This window comes from Eriocheir sinensis, chromosome 35 (assembly GCF_024679095.1).
Source record: "Eriocheir sinensis breed Jianghai 21 chromosome 35, ASM2467909v1, whole genome shotgun sequence".
Taxonomy (NCBI): Eukaryota; Metazoa; Arthropoda; class Malacostraca; order Decapoda; family Varunidae; genus Eriocheir; species Eriocheir sinensis.
The window spans coordinates 11,934,529-11,959,262 of record NC_066543.1 but is presented as its reverse complement, the minus strand read 5'-3'; the positions used below and the strand labels follow the sequence as shown (position 1 = coordinate 11,959,262).

General features: G+C 44.2%; 1 long non-coding RNA gene across 1 annotated transcript in view; it reads right to left on the bottom strand.

The window, feature by feature from the left end:
* LOC127007406 (uncharacterized) overlaps positions 1-24,228 on the bottom strand; it is a 76,383-nt gene extending 52,155 nt beyond the window's left edge. The window contains exon 1 of the long non-coding RNA XR_007760244.1: positions 24,142-24,228. This is a non-coding gene — a long non-coding RNA (uncharacterized LOC127007406). The remainder of the gene's footprint in view (positions 1-24,141) is intronic.
* Between the last annotated feature and the right edge of the window lie 506 nt (positions 24,229-24,734).

The following is a 24,734-nucleotide window of genomic DNA, read 5'->3' as shown; positions in this document are numbered from 1 at the left end:
CTCTCTCTCTCTCTCTCTCTCTCTCTCTCTCTCTCTCTCTCTCTCTCTCTCTCTCTCTCTCTCTCTCTCTCTCTCTCTCTCTCTCTCTCTCTCTCTCTCTCTCTCTCCTCTCTCTTCCTCTTTCCTCTATCTCTCTCCATTTCCTCTCTCGTTATTTGCTCTTCCCTTCACAATTATTCCTCTCCTTCCTCGTCTTCACTTCCCTTCGTTTAACACTGGTTCCCTTGAAACTCCATGTCCTTCCTTCCTTTTCCTGTTATTCTATTCTATTTTCCCTTATTTGCGTTTCCTGTCCTTCCTCTTTACTCCTACTCTATTTCCTTGTCCTTCCTCTTTATTCTTTTCCTTCTCTCCTCCCTTCACATTACTTGCCTAATTTCTCGTCTTCGAATTATTTCCTGTCACACATATACCCTTTAATAACCTTTTGTCCCTCCTTTTCCTGCTATTCTCCTCCATTTCCCTTTATTTGGATTTCCTTTCATTCCTCTTTACTCCTTTGCTTCTCTCCTTCCTTCCTATTATTTACCTCCTCCTCCATCGCCATCGCTGCTTCCCTGCCTCTCACATTTATTCCCTTTCCTCGGCTCCCTCTGCTTGCCCTTGCTTGTTTCCCTTCCCTTACTTGTTCTGTCTTGATATAACGCCCAAGTTTGCGATGACGTGTGTGTGTGTGTGTGTGTGTGTGTGTGTGTGTGTGTGTGTGTGTGTGTGTGTGTGTTTGCTTTCCCTCCTTATGTCAGGCCTAAGACGAATGGTTAACTTAAGAGCAACAAATAAATAAAAATGACCTGAGTAAGACGGAGGAAACGAGGAGAGGAAGACGGAGTTTGAAAATAGGAAGAAGGGAGGGAGGGAGGGAGGGAGGGAGCGAGGGGAAACGCCATGAGAGAGAGAAAGGAAGAGAGAATGTGGAAGAAAGGAAAGGAACACAGGAAGGCGAGTAAGATAAAAGAGGGAAGATAAAGGCCTGGCAGCAAACATGTGGAGCGGATGACAACAGAGGGAAGCCAGGCGGGGATAAAATGAGAGAGAGAGAGAGAGAGAGAGAGAGAGAGAGAGAGAGAGAGAGAGAGAGAGTTATTATATATTTCTTTAATGGTAAAATCTGCTTAGTTTCTGATTTACCTTTTTATATATATTAAGTATACTGCGTTTTTATAAGAACAAAACAACTAATAATATGAAAGGTGTGTGTGTGTGTGTGTGTGTGTGTGTGTGTGTGTGTGTGTGTGTGTGTGTGTGTGTGTGTGCGGAAATTATTCATAGGAGTGAAGGGACAATGAATAGGAGCAAGACAAGTACGAGAATAAATAGTGATTAATGCAAGGAAGGAGGAGGAGGAGGAGGAGGAGGAGGAAAGGAAGAGGAGGAGGAGGAGAAGGAAGAGGAGGAGGAGGAGGAGGCGTGGAAAAGTGGGACAGGAGGAGGCAGGAAACAACAGGAGGTGGAGGAGGAGGAGGAGGAACCAGGTAACACGAATAACAACACTGATAATTATAGATAGGGCAACGACCCCCCTTCGACCACTCCCCCCCTCCCCCCCTGGCGCCCTCCCTCCCCCCCGTCCCACCTTCAGGCCTCAAATTTGTGTCATGGCAATGGTAATGGGAGAACAACTGTGACCCTAATTGGCGCCGCAGGAAGAAGAGGAGGAGGAGGAGGAGGAGGAGGAGGAGGAGGAGGAGGAGGAGGAGGAGGAAGGAAGGATGGACGGATGACAGGAAGTATTTTTATATCATTGTAATTATTTCTATTCATAATTTAGGCGAGTTTATTTAGGCCTATTAATAATGACTAACAAACACTACTTTATTATGACGTGTATATTTTTTTCGTCCGGTAAAAAAAAATAATTATTGGTGGGAATGAATATGCAGCAACGAACTTAATATGAAACGTAATTAATGTGTTTTATTTATTTTATTTAGTCGTAACGTAAGACGAGGGATTTGTTTTCGGGTTTATCCTTTTAGCTGCATCAAAACACAAATAATAAAAAAGGTAAAAAAGTAATGAAATTTTCGAGTTGTATAATTTTTTCGTAACGTAAGAAGAAGGGATTTGTTTTCACGTTTATTTATTTATTTATTTATTCCTTTAGCCGCATCAAAAATTATAAAAAAAATGAAAAAAAGATGTAATTTTCAAGTTATATTTTTTCACTTCTCTTTTTTTTCCAAACTCTTCGCGTGCGTGTCTTGTTTCTCACTTTCATTCCTCTTTCTTTTCTCCTTTTTCTTTCTTCTCTAACTCTCGTTCTTTTGTTTTGTTGATCTTTGTATGTTTCATTTTAATTTTCTCCTTTATATATATTTTCTTACTATTTACCTACATTTCTATAGTTTGGCACTCCGCATTGTCGCCTCTTATAACGTAAATTTAGGAGGAGAAGCATAAAGAAACATACCTTATAATTTACGGCGAGATAATTGGTCGGTAATATAAGACACTTTGCTACTCACATCAGCTATTTCTAAAGGTCAAAGAGTTGGTCAGTCGGGTTCTAATGAATGTTACTTGAGGTCCACGGTACAGAAGAAGGGTCACACTACCACCAGGGTCATAAAACTACTCCTGGAAATGCCCACAACTCCTACGAAATCCTTGTCAAATATGTGTTCTTTGGCGGCGAAATGTCTTGCAATACGACCGATTGTGTTCGCTCCACTCCACCGCCTCCTCCTCAGCCTCGCCCACGTCACGGCCCGTAGAGTTTTATCTTCCCGACCTTCAAACACATTAAGGCTCTTCTCCCAACTTTTCCACCTCCTCTTCACTCTCTTTATCTCATCCCTCCTCCTCCGCCTCTTCTCCTATCATCTCTTCTCCTCTCCTTCCCTTGTATTCCCTTCTCTCCCCTCATGTTCCCCTTCTCCTCTCCCCTCACATTCCCCTTCTCCTCCTCTCCCTACATCTTCCACTTCTCCTGCTCTTCCTGGCCTACATTAAGTCAGTCATCAGCACAAGACTACCTGCATTCCTCCTCCTCCTCCTCCTCCTCCTCCTCAACCCGGTAACACCATTAGGCTTTCCTCTTCCCCCTTGACTTTCCTCTATTTGTGTACGTGGGAAGCTCTGCCTCGCCCCGCTGAAAGACTTGGCACCACCCTCCTGCATGCACGCCTCTCCCTCCCGCCCTGCCTTTCTGTGTCTGTCTGTCCGCCCAATGCTCTCCGTCTTCTCCTTGTGTGTATATGTTTTGGTCTCCTTGGACACTTAGCCTCTTATAAATGTTCCTCTCATATATTTAAGTTTCAATATTATATTTCTATTTACTTTACATTGTCTACGTATATGTTGGTCCAGTATTTTTTCCCTCTGCCTTTCTTTTTTCTGTTTTTCTGTCTGTCCGTCTACCTGTCTGCCTACTTCTCTGTCTGTGTGTCTATCTGCTTTTCTGATACCAGCATGGAGTCGGATAAAAGGGCAGTCAATCAACGTTACAAGGAAAAACGTTCATCCTATTCACTCCATGCAATTTATCATCGCTTCCCAGTTTGTTTCTTAACCTCCAAGCCGACTGCATGGACGTGAATAGTGGAAGAGAGAGAGAGAGAGAGAGAGAGAGAGAGAGAGAGAAGGGTTTACAAAGACTCATAGAATTATATAGATGTTCAAACCACACAGACACAATGCCCCGCCCAGCATAGCCAATACAAGAAGTTAAATTTATCGGCACCACACGACCCACCAGGGCTGCAATTTCGTAGGTGGAGGAAGTGACTGTCGGGTTTGTTTTTAAATTAATCGATTGCGTTCCACTTAACTGTAAATACTTAAGGTGAGAACTTATTACCCACTATACAAGCCTATTGAGGACAAAATATTATGGTGCAGCCTGAATTCGTTTGTTTACATTTAATTTTACTGCCGTTCGCGACGTATAATCAATCGTAAACAATCTGGAACGCCACAGCCAAACAAACAGAGAGGTTGACATAAATACACGCATATATTCTTACAAGCAGACAGGAAGCCCAAAAGATAAACAGAAAGAATGAAAGACAGACAGACACATAGAAAAACATACATAGAAAGAATCAGTCACTCACACATACAGACAGACAGACAGAGAGAAAGACAGACGGGGAAAACAAAACATAAGACAAATATTACTAGTTGAAACAAGCGATACATTCTATTACTGGAAGCGCGTATGACCATCCATACGGCAGACATAAAAGTCATATCATAATATATTTCGTCATAATGGGCATACACTTGCTCGTCTCTGTGTGGATGTGAGTGTTTTCCATCCCTCCCCGATCCAAATGTTATCTCTCGCCCCGCTCTCCTAAGTCACGGGAAATGGGATGCGTGTCAGCGTTATGGCGGCTGTGTCTGCTCCGTCACACCACAATTTATTTCACGGTTCTTTTAATAGCATGGAAATGACGTCTGGCATATACTTCTGTGTTGCTCCTAATTGCTTCCTATTCTATGTCCTGGCCTATTCTGTGTCCTGTGCATGTTGGTCTCTTTGTATTTAGGTATGTCTGTTTAGGTCTATCTGTTAACCTGCTCTACTACGTTTCTTTGTCTTCTTCTATGTTAGTCTACTTATATGTCTCTTTGTCTAACTGTCTTTCTGTCTACATAACCTGTCTATCTGTCTGTTGTTATTGTTGCTGCTTCTCTCTCTCTCTCTCTCTCTCTCTCTCTCTCTCTCTCTCTCTCTCTCTCTCTCTCTCTCTCTCTCTCTCTCTCTCTCTCTCTCTCTCCCTTTCCTATCTCCCTCCTTGCCTTCCTCCTTTCTTCCATCCCTCCATCCTCCCTTCCACCCTGCTTCCCTCCCTCCCTTCTAGCCTGCCCCTTGCTCCCAATATCCTGCCTCCGTTGCTTGATAAACGTGCGGGGCGCCGGCAGCAGCAGCAGCAGCAGCAGAGGTATGGCTGGCGTGGCGGCATAAAACATGGGCGGATTGAAATACGAAGAGAATCAAGCTCCCATGTTTCAGAAGGGAATAACAGAATGGTGGAAAGAGTAAGAAGCCGTAGCGAGGGGAAAGTGAAGTGGAAGAGGGGAAGTGGAGTGGAAGAGGAGAATTGGAGTGGAAGAATAAAGTGAGCAGGAAAGAGAAAGACAGAAAGACAGACAGAAATGAATCCACAAAGAGATAGACAGAATAAAGAGAGGAAAGGGAATAGATGAGAAGTAAACGGCGATCAAAAGACTTGCGTAGGGGAGAGATAGGCCAAAAGGTGAAGAGAGAGAGAGAGAGAGAGAGAGAGAGAGAGAGAGAGAGTCAGACAAACTTGGAGGCTCATATTAGATTACCTACGGTCCGGTCCGCCAAAGTTAAGGCTTGTCTGTCCAGGTAAAAGGCTCGCAGTCCATTTTCTGTCCATAATATAGAAAACGGGATCCATCTTGTCGTTTTCTCTTTATTCTTTTGTATCAGTCCTGTCTTGATAGTGCAGTGATGGTGAAGTTGCTGATTGTGGTTGTGGTGGTGAATGTTGTTGTTGATGGTGGTGGTTGTTGTTGTTGTTGGTGGTGGTGGTGGTGGTGGTGATGTTGGGAGTTATGGTGGTTGTAGTGGTGGTGGTGGTAGTGGTGGTGGTAGAGGTGGTGATGGTGGCAGTGGTGGTGATTGTGGTGGTTATGGTTGTGATGGGGATTATATTGACGTTAGTGTTGTTGGTGTTGGTGGTGGCAGTGGTGATGATAGTGATGGTGGTTATTGTTGTGATGGGGATTATATTGACGTTAGTGTTGTTGGTGTTGGTGGTGAAGGTGGTATTAGTGTTGTTGGTGGTGGTAGTGGTGGTGGCAGTGGTGATGATGGTGCTGGTGGTGGAAGTCATATTCATTACAGTCTAGAAAAATAATAAAAATACTTAACAAACACCAACTTACAAAGAGACTACCTAATCACTCGTTGCATTATTTTAAAACTGAGTTCAGAATTATGAAGCAAATTAAGGAAAAATAAAACCAAATTCCTCTTTTAATGATAAGAAAATACGAGCCCAGCCAACGCAAATGAACGTCGAGGGAAAGATGAAAATAAAACTGAATTCCCTTAATATTGACAAGAAGATTATATATGGCACAGCAAACACAAACAGTAAATATAGGTTAAAGGAAAACAAACCCTCGACCTGATTCTTGAACATATCGACGCCCAAGAACACACATTTGGCAAGGCTTTCGTAGGATTTCTGGGTATTTCCATGGGTACTTTTATGACCCTGGTGGTAGTGTGACCCTTCCTCTGTACCATAAACTTTATACAACACTCATTAAACCTCGTTACTCTATTATTTGGCCTTTGGAAATTGTTGATCTGAGAGGCGGATGCGACTGAGATCATCACCTGGCCCTCCCATATTCTCAGACGTTTCGGGACATAAACATTTACATTTAACAATCCTTTCATAGACATTGTGTTAGTATTTATATGGGTAGTTTTATGATCCTTGTGGTAGTCAAGGCTTCTACACCATGAACGTGAAAAACTACTCATAAGAACCCGACTAATCTCCTTTGAGGCCTTGGGAAATAGTTTTGTGAGCGCTGAAAGTATCCTAAGAGTACGAGGCTCACTCTCTTCCCTTATAATTCACAACGGAGCCACGATAATGACGAGCAGAAGGAAACTTTTGCACAACGAACGTGAAAAGACACTCATGAGCACTCTAATCTGCTTCGTGGCCTCAAGAAATGTTTGTTGTGAGAGCCGAAAGTTTATGAGAGAACGGACCTCACTCCCCTTGCCTCATCTTCCTAACGAGAACCACAATAATGATGGACAGAAGGGAGGAAACTTGAGGACGCTAATGGGAGGCAGAACGCGGCTTTTGGATAACTTACTCGAGGCGAAATTCCGCTTCAACGTCTCGGCAGCCCAGTTAGCCAGTTTCAAAAGCCTCTCGTAAAAGTTGCAGGGGTTTTCAAGGACTGCTTTATGACACCAGTGATAGTTTTACACGATTTCGGCACACCATGAACGGGGAAAACACCCACTTGTGAAAACCCGGTTGATCTTCTCTGTGGCCTTGCAAAATAGTCGTAACGGGAGATGGAGATGTTAAAAAAATATGAACCTAAGAAACAGTATTGAATGGATGGGACAAGAAGGTCTGGAAGAGGAAGAAAGGGAAAAGAAGACGCTGAAAAAGAAAGGGACTCAAAATAGGTCACGTTTCTCTGGGTTTAACTGTCTACAAGTCGGAGTTTTCGTCCCCAGGCTTGGAGGGAGTGTACTGCCTGGCGTGCTGGACATTGGGAGTCAACGAATGGAAAAGGAAAATACGTGACGGTAATGTGAAGGGAGGAAGCGTCTCAAAATATGAAACTCGTCTCTATGTTAAGTACCTCAGAGTCCAGCGTTCTCTCTCTCTCTCTCTCTCTCTCTCTCTCTCTCTCTCTCTCTCTCTCTCTCTCTCTCTCTCTCTCTCTCTCTCTCTCTCTCTTCTCCTTCTCCTTCTTCTCCTTCTTCTCCTTCTCCTTCTCCTTCTTCTCCTTCTCCTTCTTCTCCTTCTTCTCCTTCTTCTCCTTCTTCTCCTTCTCCTTCTTCTCCTTCTCCTCCTCCTCCTCCACCTCCTCCCTCCATACACTTTCATTATTAGCAAAAACCTGAGGGTACACTTGGCATTTGCAAGTCACACAAACGCACGCACACACACACGCACAGACAAACAAACAAACAGACACAGATACATAGACACAAGGGTCATTAGGCGATAAGGTCTGTCTCTCTCTCTCTCTCTCTCTCTCTCTCTCTCTCTCTCTCTCTCTCTCTCTCTCTCTCTCTCTCTCTCTCTCTCTCTCTCTCTCTCTCTAGAGAGAGAGAGAGAGAGAGAGAGAGAGAGAGAGAGAGAGAGAGAGAGAGAGAGAGAGAGAGAGAGAGAGAGAGAGAGAGAGACATACATCCTTAACACTACCCTTCCATGTGACAGCCTCAAACCATTCATGTTGATAAGAGAGCCATCAGACAGTCCTCTCCCCACGACGGGTAAACACACACTGACGGGTTGCTGGCTGTCTCCCCTCTCCTTCCCCTTCCTCAGACCTTCCCTCCATCAATTCATTCCTCTCCCCCGACAAACACCTCCTTCCATTTCCCTCATGTTCTCTCCATTAGTCTATTCCTTTTCCTCCCCTTCCTTTTATTCTTCCTTCTCCAATCCATTTCCTTCACTACCTTTCCTTCCTTCTTCTCTCTTAAATCCTTCCCTTTCCTCTTTTCTTCTTCCTTAACCATCCCATTCCTCTTCCATGACAAATACCTCCTTTCCTTCCCTTTCCATTCCTTTCCTTCCCTTCCCTTTGATCTTTTCCCCACCCTTCCATTCCTCTCCTTACTCTCTCTCTCTGATCCTTCCTCCTCCCCTCCATTCCTCTAATTCCCCTCCCAATCCTTTTTTCACTGCTCCATTACTTTCCTTCTTCTCCTTCTAATCTTCCCTCCATCACTCTATATCGTTTCTTTCCTCTCCTTCTCCTCCTACGTCCCTCTCTCCATTCCCTTCCTTCCCCCGCGCTCTTACCCTTCCTTCACCGCTTCATTTTCCTCTTCTTTTCCTCCCTCTGATGTTCCCTTCAACGCTCCTTTCCTCTTCTTCCCCTCCCTTCCTTCCCCCTTCCTCTCATCCTCCCTTCACCCGTCCATTCCTTTCCCCGACAATCCTTCACCAACACGTCAACGAAAGCGATTCCTCCCGCCACAACGATGCCTCCTCACGCGGCGCTCAGGAAGGGACGGAGGAGGAGGAAGGAGGGGAAGAAATGTGGAGTTAATCGAGAAGCGTAAAGGTGCCAGATTTCTTGGGATCGAGGAAATGATGGCGCGGAATAAGTCACCCAGCGCGTCGTAATTCCCAGAACGGTTTATAAAGAGCCTTACATCGAGGGAAAAATAACTTCCTTGGGGCAACTCTATTTTCTTACGCAAAATGTTTCTGCTACGAGGCATTTCAAGGTTACGGCGTTGCTTTGTTTCCTCAACTCGAGCGAAATGTTTAGTGTTTAGTTCATGAAAATAGATGGAGTCCAACACTCTTCTTAATCAAGGAGCTGCAGCGGAAGTGGATTAGGCGGTTATGAAGGGAAGCAGGCAAAGGTAGATGGAGTGAAGAGAGGAGGAGAGAAAAATGAACATAATCAGGGAAATGAAGGATTAAGGAAACATAAAGAACGAGGCGGAACGGAGGAGGAAGGAAAGGCAGCGAAGAGGGCGGCAGGAAGCAAGGGAGGAGAGAGAGGGAAGAAAGGAAGGAAGGAAGGAAGGAAGGATGGAATGAATTAAGTAATGAAGGAAGGAAGGAAGGAAGGGAACATAGAGAAGAGGGCGAGAGGAAGCAAGAGAGGGGAGAGAAAGGAAGAATAGAAGGAAGGAAGAAAGGAAGGAAGGAAGGAAGGAAGGAATACAGAGGTATACATAGGAAGAACAGACACCAGAAGACCTGTCGGTCTATGGCGAGGGTGTCTGTTTACTACCGCTACTACTTGTAAACTACGTGTGGCAGGACAGGATAGAATAGATGAAGGCTCCTCCCCACCCACCTCTCCCTCCGGCAAGATATAAGATATAAGATATAAGGGAAAGAAAGAAAAAAATATGAATAAAGCTCAGGCAATATAGCGTGTAATATGTTCTTTTTAGAGAGAGAGAGAGAGAGAGAGAGGAGGCAAGTGTGAGAGTTGTCTCTTATCTTAACTCACCACCACTTTATTATTTTCTCTCTCTCTCTCTCTCTTTTACCCTTCCTCTCTTCCTCCTCATTTGCCTAACCGAATATGCACTCCCTTCCCCTTCACGTCAAATACCACAAAACAGGTTAACACTTAACCCTCCCCAAGACCTGTTAACATTCCGGGTAACCTTATAGCTCTTCGTCTCATCAGCTCTCCTCTTGCTACTGATAGTTTTCTACCTCTTAAATTCCGTCGCGATGTTGCCTCTCTTTCTATCTTCTATCGATGTTTCCACGCTGACTGGTCTTCTGAACTTGCCAACTGCATGCCTCCCCCCCTCCCGCGGCCCCGCTGCACACGACTTTCTACTTATGCTCATCCCTATACTGTCCAAACCCCTTATGCAAGAGTTAACCAGCATCGCTCTTTCATCCCTCACGCTGGTAAATTCTGGAACAATCTTCCTTCATCTGTATTTCCTCCTGCCTACGACTTGAGCTCTTTCAAGAGAAGGGTATCAGGACACCTCTCCTCCCGAAATTGACCTCTCTATCGTCCACCTCTTTTGATTCTTTTTTAGGAGCAGCGAGTAGCGGGCTTTTTTTTATTATTGTTTCCTTTTTTTGTGCCCTTGAGCTGCCTCCTTTGTTGTAAACACACACACACACACACACACACACACACACACACACACAAGCACACACATGCAAATAACCCCCTTCCCCTCCCCACACACACAAACAAATGGTCCCCCACTCCTTCCCAAACACACAAACACAAACAGGATTAATTTTGAATGAATCTTACGTCACTGTACAAGCAACACGGAACGTTAACATCGTAACAGGCTGCAGAAGTTCGCAATTTCGTGCTGCGCTGAACACACACAAACTGTTTCACCCCGAAGGAACCTGCCTGCCTAAGTCGAGTTCTGTTATTCACTGAGAGAAAGACAGACGCGAGCGAGGTTACTCCTGTTGTTGTAATGGGATGTAAGTGTGTGCAAGGCTGATGTAAGACAATGCGATACCACTGAGTGACTAAGTTGGACCAGGTCGCCATTACTCAAAGGGGACTACTTGATTGCTCACCTGGGATGGGTTTCATATGTCTGGTTACGTCAGAGAGAGGGAGGAAAGGGAGGGTGTAATGAGAGATCGCTTGGGTTTAGCTCACGCTTAATGTAAGTCCAGAAAGGGTAAAGAAATGAATGGGCTGATCTTGATGTAAATAAAACTCACACTGGCAGACGATCCTTTCTGTAAATAAAATGAATCTGTTAATCACTCTACCTACTTCTACTCTTCCCGCCCCCTCAGTACCCACATTTGTCAGTCGCAGTGTTGGGGCGAGTTGGTGACCTTACTTCCCTCTATTTGACCTAACGAGTACCCACCCCTCCCTGTCCTGCCCCTCTTACATTTACCCGTTCCTTTTTGTATATAAGAAGAATTGTTCACCACTATATCTACTTCTACTTTTCCTTCACACCACTGAAGATGGCGGCAGTGTCCACCGAAACTGTTTGGTAAAAATATACCTCTATCGTCTGCCAGTGTGGGTTTTATTCACATGGGTAAAAAGATGGTGGGATAGGACAGAATAATGTTCAGGGATTCATAAGACTTAGCTAATCTGGACTAAAAAAAAATTGTGAAAGTCAGAGGATGGGAAGATAGGACAATATAATTTCATGACATTGGGAGATGGTGGTAGTGGTGGTGGTGAGTGTAACAGGTGTGTGTGTGTGTGTGTGTGTGTGTGTGTGTGTGTGTGTGTGTGTGTGTTTATCCTCTAATGAAGCAACTTTTAAGATAAGAAATCCTGTCCCTCATTTTATTCTCTCTCTCTCTCTCTCTCTCTCTCTCTCTCTCTCTCTCTCTCTCTCTCTCTCTCTCTCTCTCTCTCTCTCTCTCTCTCTCTCTCTCTCTCTCTCTCTCTCTCTCTCTCTCTCTCTCTCTCTCTCTCTCTCTCCTCCTCCTCCTCCTTCTTCTCCTCCTCCTCCTCCTCCTTCTCCTCCTCCTCTTCCTCCTCTTCCTTCTCCTCCTCCTCCTCCTCCTCCTCCTTCTCCTCCTCCTCCTCTTTCTCCTCCTCTTCCTTTTTTTCGCCTTTCCTCCGCTGCACCTCATTCGTCAACGTCTGATCAAGCTTTATTCCCCGTCGCATCACACTTTATTGGAGTTACGACATGCCTCTCCTCCTCCCTCATCTTCATCTTTTCCGAGCCTCCTCTTCATATTTTATCCATCAGCTCCTCCTCCTCTTCTTCCTCCTCCTCCACCTCGTCTTGCTACTCCTTCTCCTCCTACCCCACCTCTGCCACTTCCTGTTCTTTTTGCCCTTCCATCTACATTGTTTCCGATTGATAGATAATTGATAGATAAGTAGAGGGATAGATAGATAAGATAAATTGAGGGAGACTGAAAAATAGATGAATAAAACAGAGGAAGACAAAATGAAAGAAAGAAAAGATAATGTGGAAAAAAAGAGAAATATCTATAAATCAACTTATACTTACTGATAAAATAGATAGATAGATAGATAGACAGAGAGAGAGAGAGAGAGAGAGAGAGAGAGAGAGAGAGAGAGAGAGAGAGAGAGAGAGAGAGAGAGAGAGAGAGAGAGAGAGAGAAAACGCAATAAGGAAACAAAACGAGTCTGCGTGAACCGAGTGGAAGACGTGCCGAGTAAACAAAGTCTCTGATTGGTCCGTGTGAGAGTACGTGAGGCCGCTGATTGGCTGACGGGAAGGGGAGGGGGACGGGGCGGCGAAGTGGACACAATAATAATAATAATAATAATAATAATAATAATAATAATAATAATAATAATAATAATAATAATAATAATAATAATAATAATAATAATGGTTACCCGCTTTGATTGGATTGTTGATGATGGCGTGTGGTGTTGTGTTGCTCTTTGGTAGTCAAGCTGTGGTGGTGGTGGTGGTGGTGGTGGTGGCGGAAGGAATGCAGGAAGTAAGGTAATGAGATATACACACGCGCGAACACTACCGGAAACAATGAAAAAAAGTGAAAGTGAAAAAAAAAAGTAGGAACTATGTGTGTGTGTGTGTGTGTGTGTGTGTGTGTGTGTGTGTGTGTGTGTGTGTGTGTGTGTGTGTGTGTGTGTGTGTGTGTGTTGCGGAAGATACTCCAGATTCACAAAGAAACACAAAAGGAAGAACAGATCTGCTGGTCCTTACGAGACTGTTTGTGACAAGCTACACTAACTATCTGATCAAAGGTGGAAGATGAAGGAGATTCGTTGAATGTGAGTGAAAGAGATTCGTTCAACTTGAAATCATGATGTGTTTGTGTTCGTACTTTCTTGGCTAATGAAGTCGCCGCTGGATCAGAAAACTAGCAAATAAGGCGCTCGCGGGCCCTTCCGTAAGACGTGTTCTGATTAATGCCAAAAAACTACGAAACTACTAATAAGCAACTAATAGGGAAAGCAAATACCTAAAATTAACAAAGGAAATAAAGAGGAATAGATGAATAAAGCAATAAATAAATAAGGAATAAATAAAAGAAACAGATTACACAAAAAATAAACGGAAAATAGAGAAGTAATTAAAAAACAAACACCTAAATGCAATAAAGGAGAAAGACACGAATAAATAAAGGGATAAATAAATAAAGGGATAAATAGATAAAGGAATAAATAAATTAATAAAGAGATAAATAAATAAGGAAATAAATCAAAGAAACAGGACGCTAAACAATTGACGGAAAATAAAAAAATGAGAAAACATACCTAAAAAAAATAGATATATAAAGGAAAAGAAAGAAACACACAAAAATAAAAGAATAAAAATAAGAAAGAATATAACACTAAACAATTTAATAGAAGCTTTTACACATAATTATTTTCACGCGAAGAGTAATAATAACATTCAAACATCACACAAACACACACACACAAAAATAATATATACAACGCAAATCATCCTCGACATTAGCAAAAAAAAGAAAAAACATAAAACCCGAGAAACTTAAAAAGATAAATAAACCCCAACGAGAGGGAAAGGTAAGATATTTCAGCAGGTGTATCACGGGACCATTTACCTGTCTAAGGAGGGGAAATCCGGACTAACTAAGGGGAGTGAGCACCTGGACACCCTCACCGGCTTACGTTTTCTTTCTCTTTGGTTGACTTATGCGTCGTGTCTTCCTCTTAGCCCGGTAAGGAAAAAGTTTGATTGAGGAGGTGGAGGAGGAGAAGAAGAAGAAGAAGAAGAAGAAGAAGAAGAAGAAGAAGAAGAAGAAGAAGAAGAAGAAGAAGAAGAAGAAGAAGAAGAAGAAGAAGAAACAGACGAAGACGAAGAAGAAGAAGAAGAAGAAGAAGAAGAAGAAGAAGAAGAAGAAGAAGAAGAAGAAGAAGAAGAAGAAGAAGAAGAAGAAGAAGAAGAAGAAGAAGAAGAAGAAGACGAAGAAGAAGAAGAAGAAGAAGAAGAAGAAGAGAGAGAGAGCGAGAGAGAGAGAGAGAGAAAAAAAAAGAGGATAACTGACAGACTAATGATGGACTGGCAGATGGACAGACAAGCGATAATGATTCTCTCTCTCTCTCTCTCTCTCTCTCTCTCTCTCTCTCTCTCTCTCTCTCTCTCTCTCTCTCTCTCTCTCTCTCTCTCTCTCTCTCTCAATCACCATCATCATATTTTTTCCTTTTCTTATTTTTCTTCTCTCTCCCACCCAATCTTCCCCTTCGTTCAGGCGTTGGGAAGGTCAGGTCAGGTCACGTGATGTAAGGGTGCATGAGCATATTCTCGCCGCTTTTATCAAGGCCGCGACCGACGTAAACCGAGGGCGAGTAATGGCTTTTTCCGGGTCATGGAGCAGGGCGCTGATGACCCCGAAGTGATGAGGGGTTATTAAGCTTCCGTCCAGGGTCCTCGCCAAGCCTCCAGGGGGTGCTCAGTCATCGGTTCATTTGCCCCCATCACTACTACTACTACCTCTACAATGCCCCCTTCACTACCACTACCGTCACCACACACACACATGCTTAGCTTCTCTTCCTTACCCCCACCCAATACATACCTTCCCTTTCACCTCTAACCTGCCCCCTACACACACTCACTCATATATTACCCTAGTCCACCTTATCCATCCATACCACCTGTGCTGCTCTACCTCTCCACCTTTATCCACTACACACTCAGTCTTTCGCATCCAGTCCCTATCCACATGCACACTCACACAATCTTTCCCCCACCACAACGCACTCACTCCTATATAGCCAGAATAGTCCACGACACCCTCACTTCATCACCTCTCTCTCCCTCTCTCTCTTCCCCACGCCTCATCCTCCTGCCTCTCACTGTATTATCCTTATTCCTTCACGCACCTTCAGCTTTTATTATATTTTCCAAGGTATCACGTGGGGATTTTTCAGACACACACACACACACACACACACACACACACACACACACACACACACACACACACACACACACACACACTGGAACAAACAAGCAGACAGACAAACAGACAGGTAAACAAAGAATCAAATCAACCCTAAGCTGTCCCCCCCACCCCCTCCCACGCCGGTGTTAATTCTATTGTTTGCCTCCCACGTCCGCCAAACACTTCACAATCGCTGGCGTCAATACCCCGAGCAAATATCATGAATGAGAAATGAACGGGAATGGCACTCAAATATGAATAAGTGAGCGCGGTAAAAAGATGATAATATATACTCGCCGCGCCGCCTCCACGTCTAACGAGTTTTATTTTAAGATATTTGATGATTTTTCTTTGGTTTTGTTTTTGTTTTGTTTCCTATGAGGTGGTACTTCGCAGTTAACTTTATATTCTTATTGTTACGCTACCATAATCAATTTTTCTTCATTATATACATGGGATAAATACATAAATCCTCCCTTCTATAGGACGATACTCTTGTCTTTTAAATCAGACACTACATATTTAAACAAAAGACTCACTTCTCTATACACGAGGTAACAATGACAAATTCTTTAGCCCAGCGTCATTTTTATACATCCTCACACTAATAACAACGTAACAACCTCCACTTCACGTTCAAAACATAAACTCTCTTTGAAATATTTGTAGCGAACGGTATTATTTATTTAGAGATTTTTTTCATATATATCAGCATCACAGCCGTCATTTTTTTAAGCACACAACAATCACAGCTTCGTGGAAAAAAATATGTGACGGTATTTTATTTAGACTCTCCGATTACCTTTTACACACCACGTCCTCCAGCTCGGACACAAACACGTCAGTCAGCTCGTCACGGAGGTAAATATTATGTTTCTTCTTCTCTTTGTGTTTTGAGCGGATCACAGAGAATGTCATGCTAAAATGTTATAGTTTCTCGTTCTTTATTTTTTTTCTTTCTTTCTTTCTTTCTGTTCTTCCTTTCGCTCTTTCTCTTTGTTTGTTTGTTCATTTTTCTCTCTTTTCTTTCTTTCCCTCTTTATTTTTTCCCTTCTTTCTCTCTTTCTCTTTCTTTCTTTCTCTCCTTTCTTTCCTTCTTTCCTTCTATCTTTCTTTCTTTCTTTATTAATTTTGTTTCTTTCTTTATGTCTCTCTTCCTATCCATCTGTCTATCTATCTACCTATCTACCTATCTATCTATCTATCTGTCTATCTACCTATCTGACTATCTATCTATCTCACACACAAAAAAAAACTGACCTGACACACCCAAGCAAACACCAACATCTAATCATCACAGTGCAACAGAAATAGACATCGTGGAAGAAGCTCGAGTGTCCACGGAGGGCAAGAAACAGTCACGTCATCATCACGGTCTTAAGCCAAGGCGTGCCGGGTGCTGCGGGAGGCTTGAGGGTGAGGCGAGGAAGGGAGGTACTTGAGTTGGTATTCTCAGACGTTTCCGCCTCTCACACCCACTATTTCCAAAGTCCAAAAAGGTGATCTGTCGCGTCCTCATGAGTGATTATTTTGGGTCATGGCACAGCGGAAGAGTCAAACTACAACCGGGGTCATAAAACTACCTCTGGAAATGCCCAAGATTCCTACGAAAGCCGTGTCAAATAGGTTCATGGTAACAGAAGAAGGGTCAAACTGCAACCGGGGTCATAAAACTACCTCTGGAAATGCCCAAGACTCCTACGAAAGCCGTGTCCAATAGGTCCATGGTACAGAAGAAGGGTCAAACTGCAACCGGGGTCATAAAACTACCTCTGGAAATGCCCAAGACTCCTACGAAAGCCGTGTCCAATAGATTCATGGTACAGAAGAAGGGTCAAACTACCACCGGGGTCATAAAACTGCCCCTGGAAATGTCCAAGACTCCTACGAAAGCCGTGTCAAATAGGTCCATGGTACAGAAGAACATAAACTGTCCCTGGAAATGCCCAAGACTCCTACGAAAGCCGTGTCCAATAGGGCCATGGTACAGAAGAAGGGTCAACCTGCAACCGGGGTCATAAAACTACCTCTGGAAATGCCCAAGACTCCTACGAAAGCCGTGTCAAATAGGTCCATGGTACAGAAGAAGGGTCAAACTACCACCAGGGTCTTAAAACTACACCTAAAAATGCCTAAAACTCCTACAAAACCAAAATATATGTGCTTGGGCGTAGAAATGTTTAATAATATGGCCCTTGATGTTGACGAGGAGACTCAGATGTGCGTGTGAGGGAGGGGAGGGAGGCAAGGAGGGGGGGGGGACGGTAAGCTTAGTTTGGAGTGGACACAATTTCTGGTTTTCAGGTAAAGTTGTTAAAAGCTGAACCTGTTTTCGTCGGTCCGTGAGGGAAAGTTCTGTGAAGTTGCGTTTGCTTTATCCCTCGCCTCTAAAAATAATTCAACAATGTGCCTCTGACAATGTCCCCTCTCTCTCTCTCTCTCTCTCTCTCTCTCTCTCTCTCTCTCTCTCTCTCTCTCTCTCTCTCTCTCTCTCTCTCTCTCTCTCTCTCTCTCTCTCTCTCTCTCTCTCTCTCTCTCTCTCTCTCTCTCTCTCTGACTATAATAAAATAAAATAGTTAGTCGCTCACCTGGCACCTTCTTGTCTCCTTTTACCCCTCCTCCTCCTCCTTCTCTTCCTCCTCCTCCTCTACCCAAGCCGTTTTCCTCTCCTTATTTCTCCTTTCCTATTCTTACCCAATTCTCTCCTCCTCTACCCTTACCGCAACTCCTCTCTTCCACTTCCCCTTCCTATTCCTCTTTCTCTACCTGTACCCTATTCCCTCCTCTTTCACTCCCTCCTTCCTATTTCTCCTCCACCCTTATCCCTCCTCCCCTTTTCACTCCCTCTTCCTATTTCTCCTCCACCCTTATCCCTCCTCCCCTCTCTCACTCCCCCTTCCTATTTCTCCTCCTCTACCCTTATCCCTCCTCCCCCCTTTCACTCCCCCTTCCTCTTCCTCTTCCTCTATCCTTACCCCACTCTCTCCTCTTCCTCTTCCCCTCCCCTTATTCCTCCGCGTCACCAGCTTGCGTCACCTGATTAAAATATGAGGTGGCACTGCCGGCTGGACGGGTGCCAAGGCGACCCACCTGATGAGTGCCACCGAGGAGGACGAAAACATTATACATTTATTGGGCACGTGAGGGATGAGCGCACGTTTAAAGAGTCCGAGAGGTATCAGGGTCATAGTCATAAACATTTCGGTCCCCCAAGTGCACACATTTGACAAGGATTTCGTAGGAGTTGGTGGCATTTTCGAGGGTACTTTAATGACCCTGGTGGTAGTCTGACCTTTCCTCTGTACCGTGAAAGTAAAAATCCACTGATGAAAGCCCGATTCACCTCTTTTTCGGCCTTTGATAATAGTTAACGTGAGAGGTAAATCCTTATCAAATTATGACCCTTAACAATAACCATTACACCTTAAACATTTCGGTTCCCAAGTACACACATTTGACAAGGATTTCGTAGGAGTTGGTGGCATTTTCGAGGGTACTTTAATGACCCTGGCGGTAGTCTGACCTTTCCTCTGTACCGTGAAAGTAAAAATCCACTCATGAAAGCCCGATTCACCTCCTTTTCGGCCTTTGGAAACAGTTGACGTGAGCGGTGCGAGAGTGTGTCTGAGAGAACCAACCTCCAGCTCCGTTCTAATCATATACTTCGTGGAGGAGCTGCTGCCGTCACGTCTCCATTAGTTTCTTAGCTCCACACACTCCATAATGTTAAGTAGGACGGCACTAAAAGGTTGGCTCTCTCTCTTTCGTCTCATTAGGTCCCCCCCATTCAGGTTGTCTCGTGAACTAGGCATGAAGCAGCATCGGATCCTATTCACACACAGCCTTTCCCTTCCTCTTTATTTCCTCCTCTTTGACTCCCTCTCCCTCTCTCCCTCCCTCCCTTTCTACCTGTCGCTTTTCCCTCCTCTCTCTTATTTCTATTCCCTGACCCGTCTAGTGTTGCGTCGCATGTTAGTTTCCAGTGGTGTATTTATCCCTTTGACGTTTTGTTCTGCTCTCCTCTCTTTCCCTCCTCCCCCCCCCTCTCTCTCTCTCTCTCTCTCTCTCTCTCTCTCTCTCTCTCTCTCTCTCGTGTGGCGCCCCTCAGAGTTCTTTTTTTATCCATTTGTCTCTCTTAACTTAATAATTGTTTATGGAGCTTTACTCTCACTTTCTATGGAGTGCAACAGGTCGGCAGTCGCTCCTCTTATCAACCTATTCCTGGCCTTCCCTCACTCAATTATGTGGCTGTTTACGGCGATGGTGGTGATGGTGGTGGTGGTGGTGATGGTGATGTAGATGGTGGTGGTGGTGGGTTTAGTAATGGAGAAAGACGAGCGAGTGTGTTTTTTCAATTATCTGTGAGCTATATTATCTAATTTTTATATATTGCTCTGTTAACTTCATATATTTATACTGCATTTTGTGAGACGTGGTGAGCAATAGTATCTGTGTAGCTGTTCGTCAACCTACCTACCTATCTATCTATCTATCTATATATCAATCTGTATGTGAATATATGTGTGTTTATTTACCACCTCATCCCCCTTCACTCCACCACAATCCATCATGCAGCGCCAAACTGTATACCCGTCGCAGGCAGTTGATGTATAATAAAGCACGGCAGTATTGTTGAGCTCCGACGTGATTCCGATTTCCTGCGCCCAATGCATATCCCGGCTGGCAGTGACGTATTACTTATTACTAAAGCAAACTGACGAGAGCCGGGCGAACGTGGACGCCGATGAAAAGACACACATCAGTCAGCGCGTGGAGGTGAATATGGATGAAGGGATGAACGAGGGATGAGTGGGCGGAGGAGGAAGAAGGAGGGGGAGGCTGATAAAGCATGAAGGGAAGGAAGGAAGGAAGGAAGGAAGGAGGGAAGGTAGAGAGGGGATCGAAGTGAAACGACAGTGCCAGAATTCTATTAAACCTTGCTCAATATCTGTTCGAGAGAGAGAGAGAGAGAGAGAGAGAGAGAGAGAGAGAGAGAGAGAGAGAGAGAGAGAGAGAGAGAGAAACACAGACAGACAGACAGACATACAGACAGACAGACAGACATACACACAGACAGACAGACAGACAGACAGAGATGAGGGCTGACTAATTTAGGTCAGAGAGTGCCAGCAGATCGAGAGGACATCAAATCAGACTTGAATACGAGCAAGAAAAAAAATCAAAGGGGTGGAAATGTGAGTGGTGGACGGGGCAGGAAGGGCGGAGAGGAGGGTGATGGGTGGAGAGTGGGAGTAATGCGTCACGAAAGGGAGCAGAGGGCGGGGAGTGAGTGGGGAGGAGGAGGAGTAAAGGGCAGGGAGTAGGAAGGTAGTGGAAGGAGAGGGAGGGGAGTTGGATGATTAAAAAGGACGTAAGGAAACATTCACTCCTTTTAAAGACAGGAAAAAATGATAAAATAGTGGAAAAAATAACACTCATATCCCCCTATTTCTTATTTTTACTCTCTCTCTCTCTCTCTCTCTCTCTCTCGCGCGCGCGCGCGCAAAAAAAAAAAATCAAGTGTGACTAAATCAGACTTAAAAAAACTAAGTAAAAATAAAATCCAAGCTCATTCCTCCTTGTCTCTACTTCCTCTTCATCTTTCATCTCCTCCTTCTCTCTTCCCCCCCCTTTCTCTCCCTCCCTTCCCTCCTACCCACCCCACCCAGCCTCCAAAAAAAGGGAGTAAAATTGGTATCCTTTGTAAAATCTGGTCTTCAAAGCGGTTCCTCGGCGGCAGGGTAAAAGGCTTCAGAAGTTATTATCATCATCGCAAATCGTTATAAAGTTTACGCTGCCTCCTACCTGCTACCTGCCACCCCTCCCTCTCCCGCTCGGCTCTCACACCTGACTCCTATAATACCTGACTTACACGCTTGTTCCTATACTTAATAAATCCTCCTTTCCGCCTTCCGTTCTCCTGGTTCTCCTATTATTTTCTCCTTAACCCCTCCTGCTCGACTCTCGCACCTGACTCCTTTAATACCTGACTGACACACGCTCGTTCCTCGCCATATTCAACCTCCTTTTCGCCTCCTTTTCCTGTTTCTCCTTCTATTTCTCCTTAACCCCTCCTGCTCGACTCTCACACCTGACTCCTTTAATACCTGACTGACACGCTTGTTCCTCGGCGTATTCATCCTCCATTTCACCTTCGTCTTCCTGTTTCTTCTCCTTCTGTTGCTTCTTATCCTTCCTGCTTGTTTTCTATTTCACATTTCACATTCTTTCTTTTGTTTATCATCTTTCTCTTTTCCTTCCCATTTTTACACGCTCGTTCCTATCCATAATCAATCTCCTTTTCGCCTCCGTTCTTGTGTTTATCATCCTTCTATTTCCTCTTCTTATCCTTACTCCTTGTTTTCTATTCCTTATTTCATATTTTTTCATTTGTTTATTTTCTTTCTCTTCTTCTCCATTCCTACATCTGCCTCACAAACTCTCTATCTTTAATCATCCTTCTTTTTGCCTTTGTTTTTTTTCTGTTTATTCTTTTTTGACTTCTCCCTATCCTCACACCTGACTTACTCCTTTCAATCCTTATTCATCCTCCATTTCATCTTCGTCATGCTGTTTCTCCTCCTTTTACTTCCCTCTTTTCACACATCTATATCACACCTTTTTTTTTATTCTTCATTTCATATTCGCTCTTCTTTATCTTCCTACTGCTCCTCCTCATCTTCACATCTGTCACACACGTTCGTTTCTCTTCTCAATCATCCTTCATTTCCCTTTCTCTCTTCTGTTTTTCATTCTTCTCTTCCTCATTTTCACAACTGGCTCACACACTCGTTTCAATTCTATATCACCCTCCAAATTACCTTCGTTTTTCCTTTTGTTTTCCTTCTACTTCTCCCCATTTTCATACTTCTCTCATACGCTATAGTTTCCGTTCTTAATCATCGTCTATTTCACCTTTTTTTTCTGTTTATAATCTTTCTACTCCTCTTCATCTTCACACTTGACTTCCACCTGAGTCACGTTCGTTCAAAATCTTTCTTTCACCTTCGTTTTTCTTTTTCTATTTGTGCTTTTTTTTTACTCCTCGTCATCCTCCTACCTGCCCTCTCCCTGGCATCATTAATCATTCTTCATTTAACCTTCGCTCTCCTTTTTCTCCTCCTCCTACTACCTGCTCCCTCATCCTCATCATTCGCCTTCTCATGCTCATTTTGCCGCTGTTACTCATCCATTTCTTCTTCCTCTTCCTCCTTCCCGTCATTTTCTTCTTAACTATTTCTCATGTCATCCACTCAGCCGCCAGATGATACATATATAAACGTGGCTAGAGGGCTTGATGCTGCTGCCTCCCTCCCTTACATCTGCAGCAGCCTTTTATTCTTCATTATCAGACTCGCGTGGTGCCCTCAGAACATCTTAGAGGGGGGACTGTGGAGCTGCTGGTAGATGTGATTAATGTTTTGTTTTGCTTCCTTGGTTCATGCTTGCTTTTCTCAATCCTACTTCTTCTTCCGTTTATATATTTTTTTTTCTCGGGCTTCTAATCTTCATCTGTTTTTTCTGTTTTTTTCTTGTTTTCCCTCTTTTCTTTTTCTTCTTTTCTTTTTTCCTCTATTTTCTGCTTTTCTCTTCTTTTTCTCCTTTTTTTCTTCTTTTTACTTCCGTTTTCTCTTTTTCCTCCTTCTTTTTCTTCCTCGTCCTTTTTCTTTTTCTTTTCTTTTTTCTCTTTTTCTTCCTCTCCCTCCTTTTCCTCTTCCTCTTCCTCCTCCTCCATTTCACGTCACCTCATATTTCTTCGCCACCATCAACACTTTTTTTTCCTGTCTCTCCCCCCACCAAGTAAGACATCACTGCATTTGACTGAATCGTATGCCAGTCCAGGGTTGAAGGGTGGCGAGGATGTGATCTTCGTCCCCTTGACAGCTGGGGAGAACGGTCACCCGTCGGCAGTTAAAGCAAGACCACTCGTTCACTCCTCCCCTGCGCTGACCACTCGGCTGTCCCCCACATCCCCCCGCCGCACCTCCTCACGCTTCAGTCCACATGGCCACCTCTCTTGACACACCTGCTCAGCGTGCGTGCTTTCCAGGGGTGTCTCAATTTTAACGTTTTGTATTTCTTTTCAAAGGTTTGATTACGTCGTGTGTGATAAATATCTAGATTGTTAGCGTCACTCAAATCATCATAGCACGTAAAAGGTTTAATCTAATGATATATTTTTCAGCGGAAGAGAAAATAGTTATTATGAGTGCTAGGCGTAGGTAGTGTAGTGTTAAATATCTAGATTGTTAGCGTCACCCAAATCATCACAGCACGTAAAAGGTTTAATTTAATGATATACTTTTCAGTGGAAGAGAAATTAGTTATTGTGAGTGTTAGGCGTAGGTAGTGTTTAGCGAGGCCGCCCCGGATGCTGCCAGCGCGGCGTGATGGGGCGTGAATCATCCCGGTGGCAGCCGCGTTACCGTCCCTGGCTGGCGGCGGCCTTCGCGAGACACATTCAGCATCACGCTCGCCGCAGGGACGCCCCACAAACATGTTCCATAACCTCCCAATTCACCATCACGCGCCGCCCTCCACCGTGTAAAAACAGTCGTCAGGTCCGAGAAAAAATACTATTCTATTCTATAAAAACGACTGCTCTTCCACTCGTTCGCTCGGCTGATGAAATATGCATGTTGAACGGCTTACGGTTTTCGTCAGTATTCTTTTTGCACGATTTTTACCCGCCAGAAGTAGTGTTGGAGAAACGCCCCGCATCATAAATTCACGCCTCCAAAAATGTTGTATGAAAACTTTCGATATTCCGCGAATGAACCACATGTGTTTGTCGCCTGAGTTCGTCGTGTCAGCAGGAATTTAATCAACCTTCGGCCTTTATGACGCATTTATTAGTTCGGAAAAAAAAAATACGTATTGAAAACCTTGATATTCTCACCATGAAACGCACACCTTTAAAAACCTAACTTCACCTGAGCACCGTACTTTCATATTCCTCCAATTAAAACCTGCAGCGTTGCCATTGACACTCCAGAAACACGTAACACCGGACTCCCGTATTTCACCCTCACAAACACCGACTACAGCGAAGGGAGAAAGTCACAGGAACCGACCTTACCTGCTCACAAGGGCCCGCAGCCGCTACAAGGCACGTTAGTACAATTTGCAGCCGTGTTTGTCCGGAACGTGCCCCTCGATAGGACCTGTAAGGCAGAGGGAGGAAAATTAGAGGGAGGACGTGGGAGGAAGGTGAAATAAAACGATACGGCGAGGCAAAGGAAAGGCGGCAAAGAGGAAAGCGAAGTTAAGTGTAGATTTAATAAAAGACATATTTGTAGACTTCAGGGGTAGAAAGAGAAAGGTGGGGAAGAGAGATTACGTGTGTGTGTGTGTGTGTGTGTGTGTGTGTGTGTGTGTGTGTGTGTGTGTGTGTGTGTGTGTGTGTGTGTGTGTGTGTGTATCGGACCAGCCTTAAGCTTCAAGGAACACTGGTGAACTTTTTCTTTGTGTTTGCTTCATTCCTGGTCCTGCTCCCGCGGCTCGCCTCGGCCAATTAGCGAGGAAGTCAGCGCCGCGACGACCTAATTACCCTGAAAGATTGATGCAACACTTTATACCGCCGCGTGTGGGGAGTGTCTTCATTAAGCCGCTCGAGTGTTGCTGATGCTGCGAAGGGTGTCTTTAACATTACCTTATTATTATTATTATTAT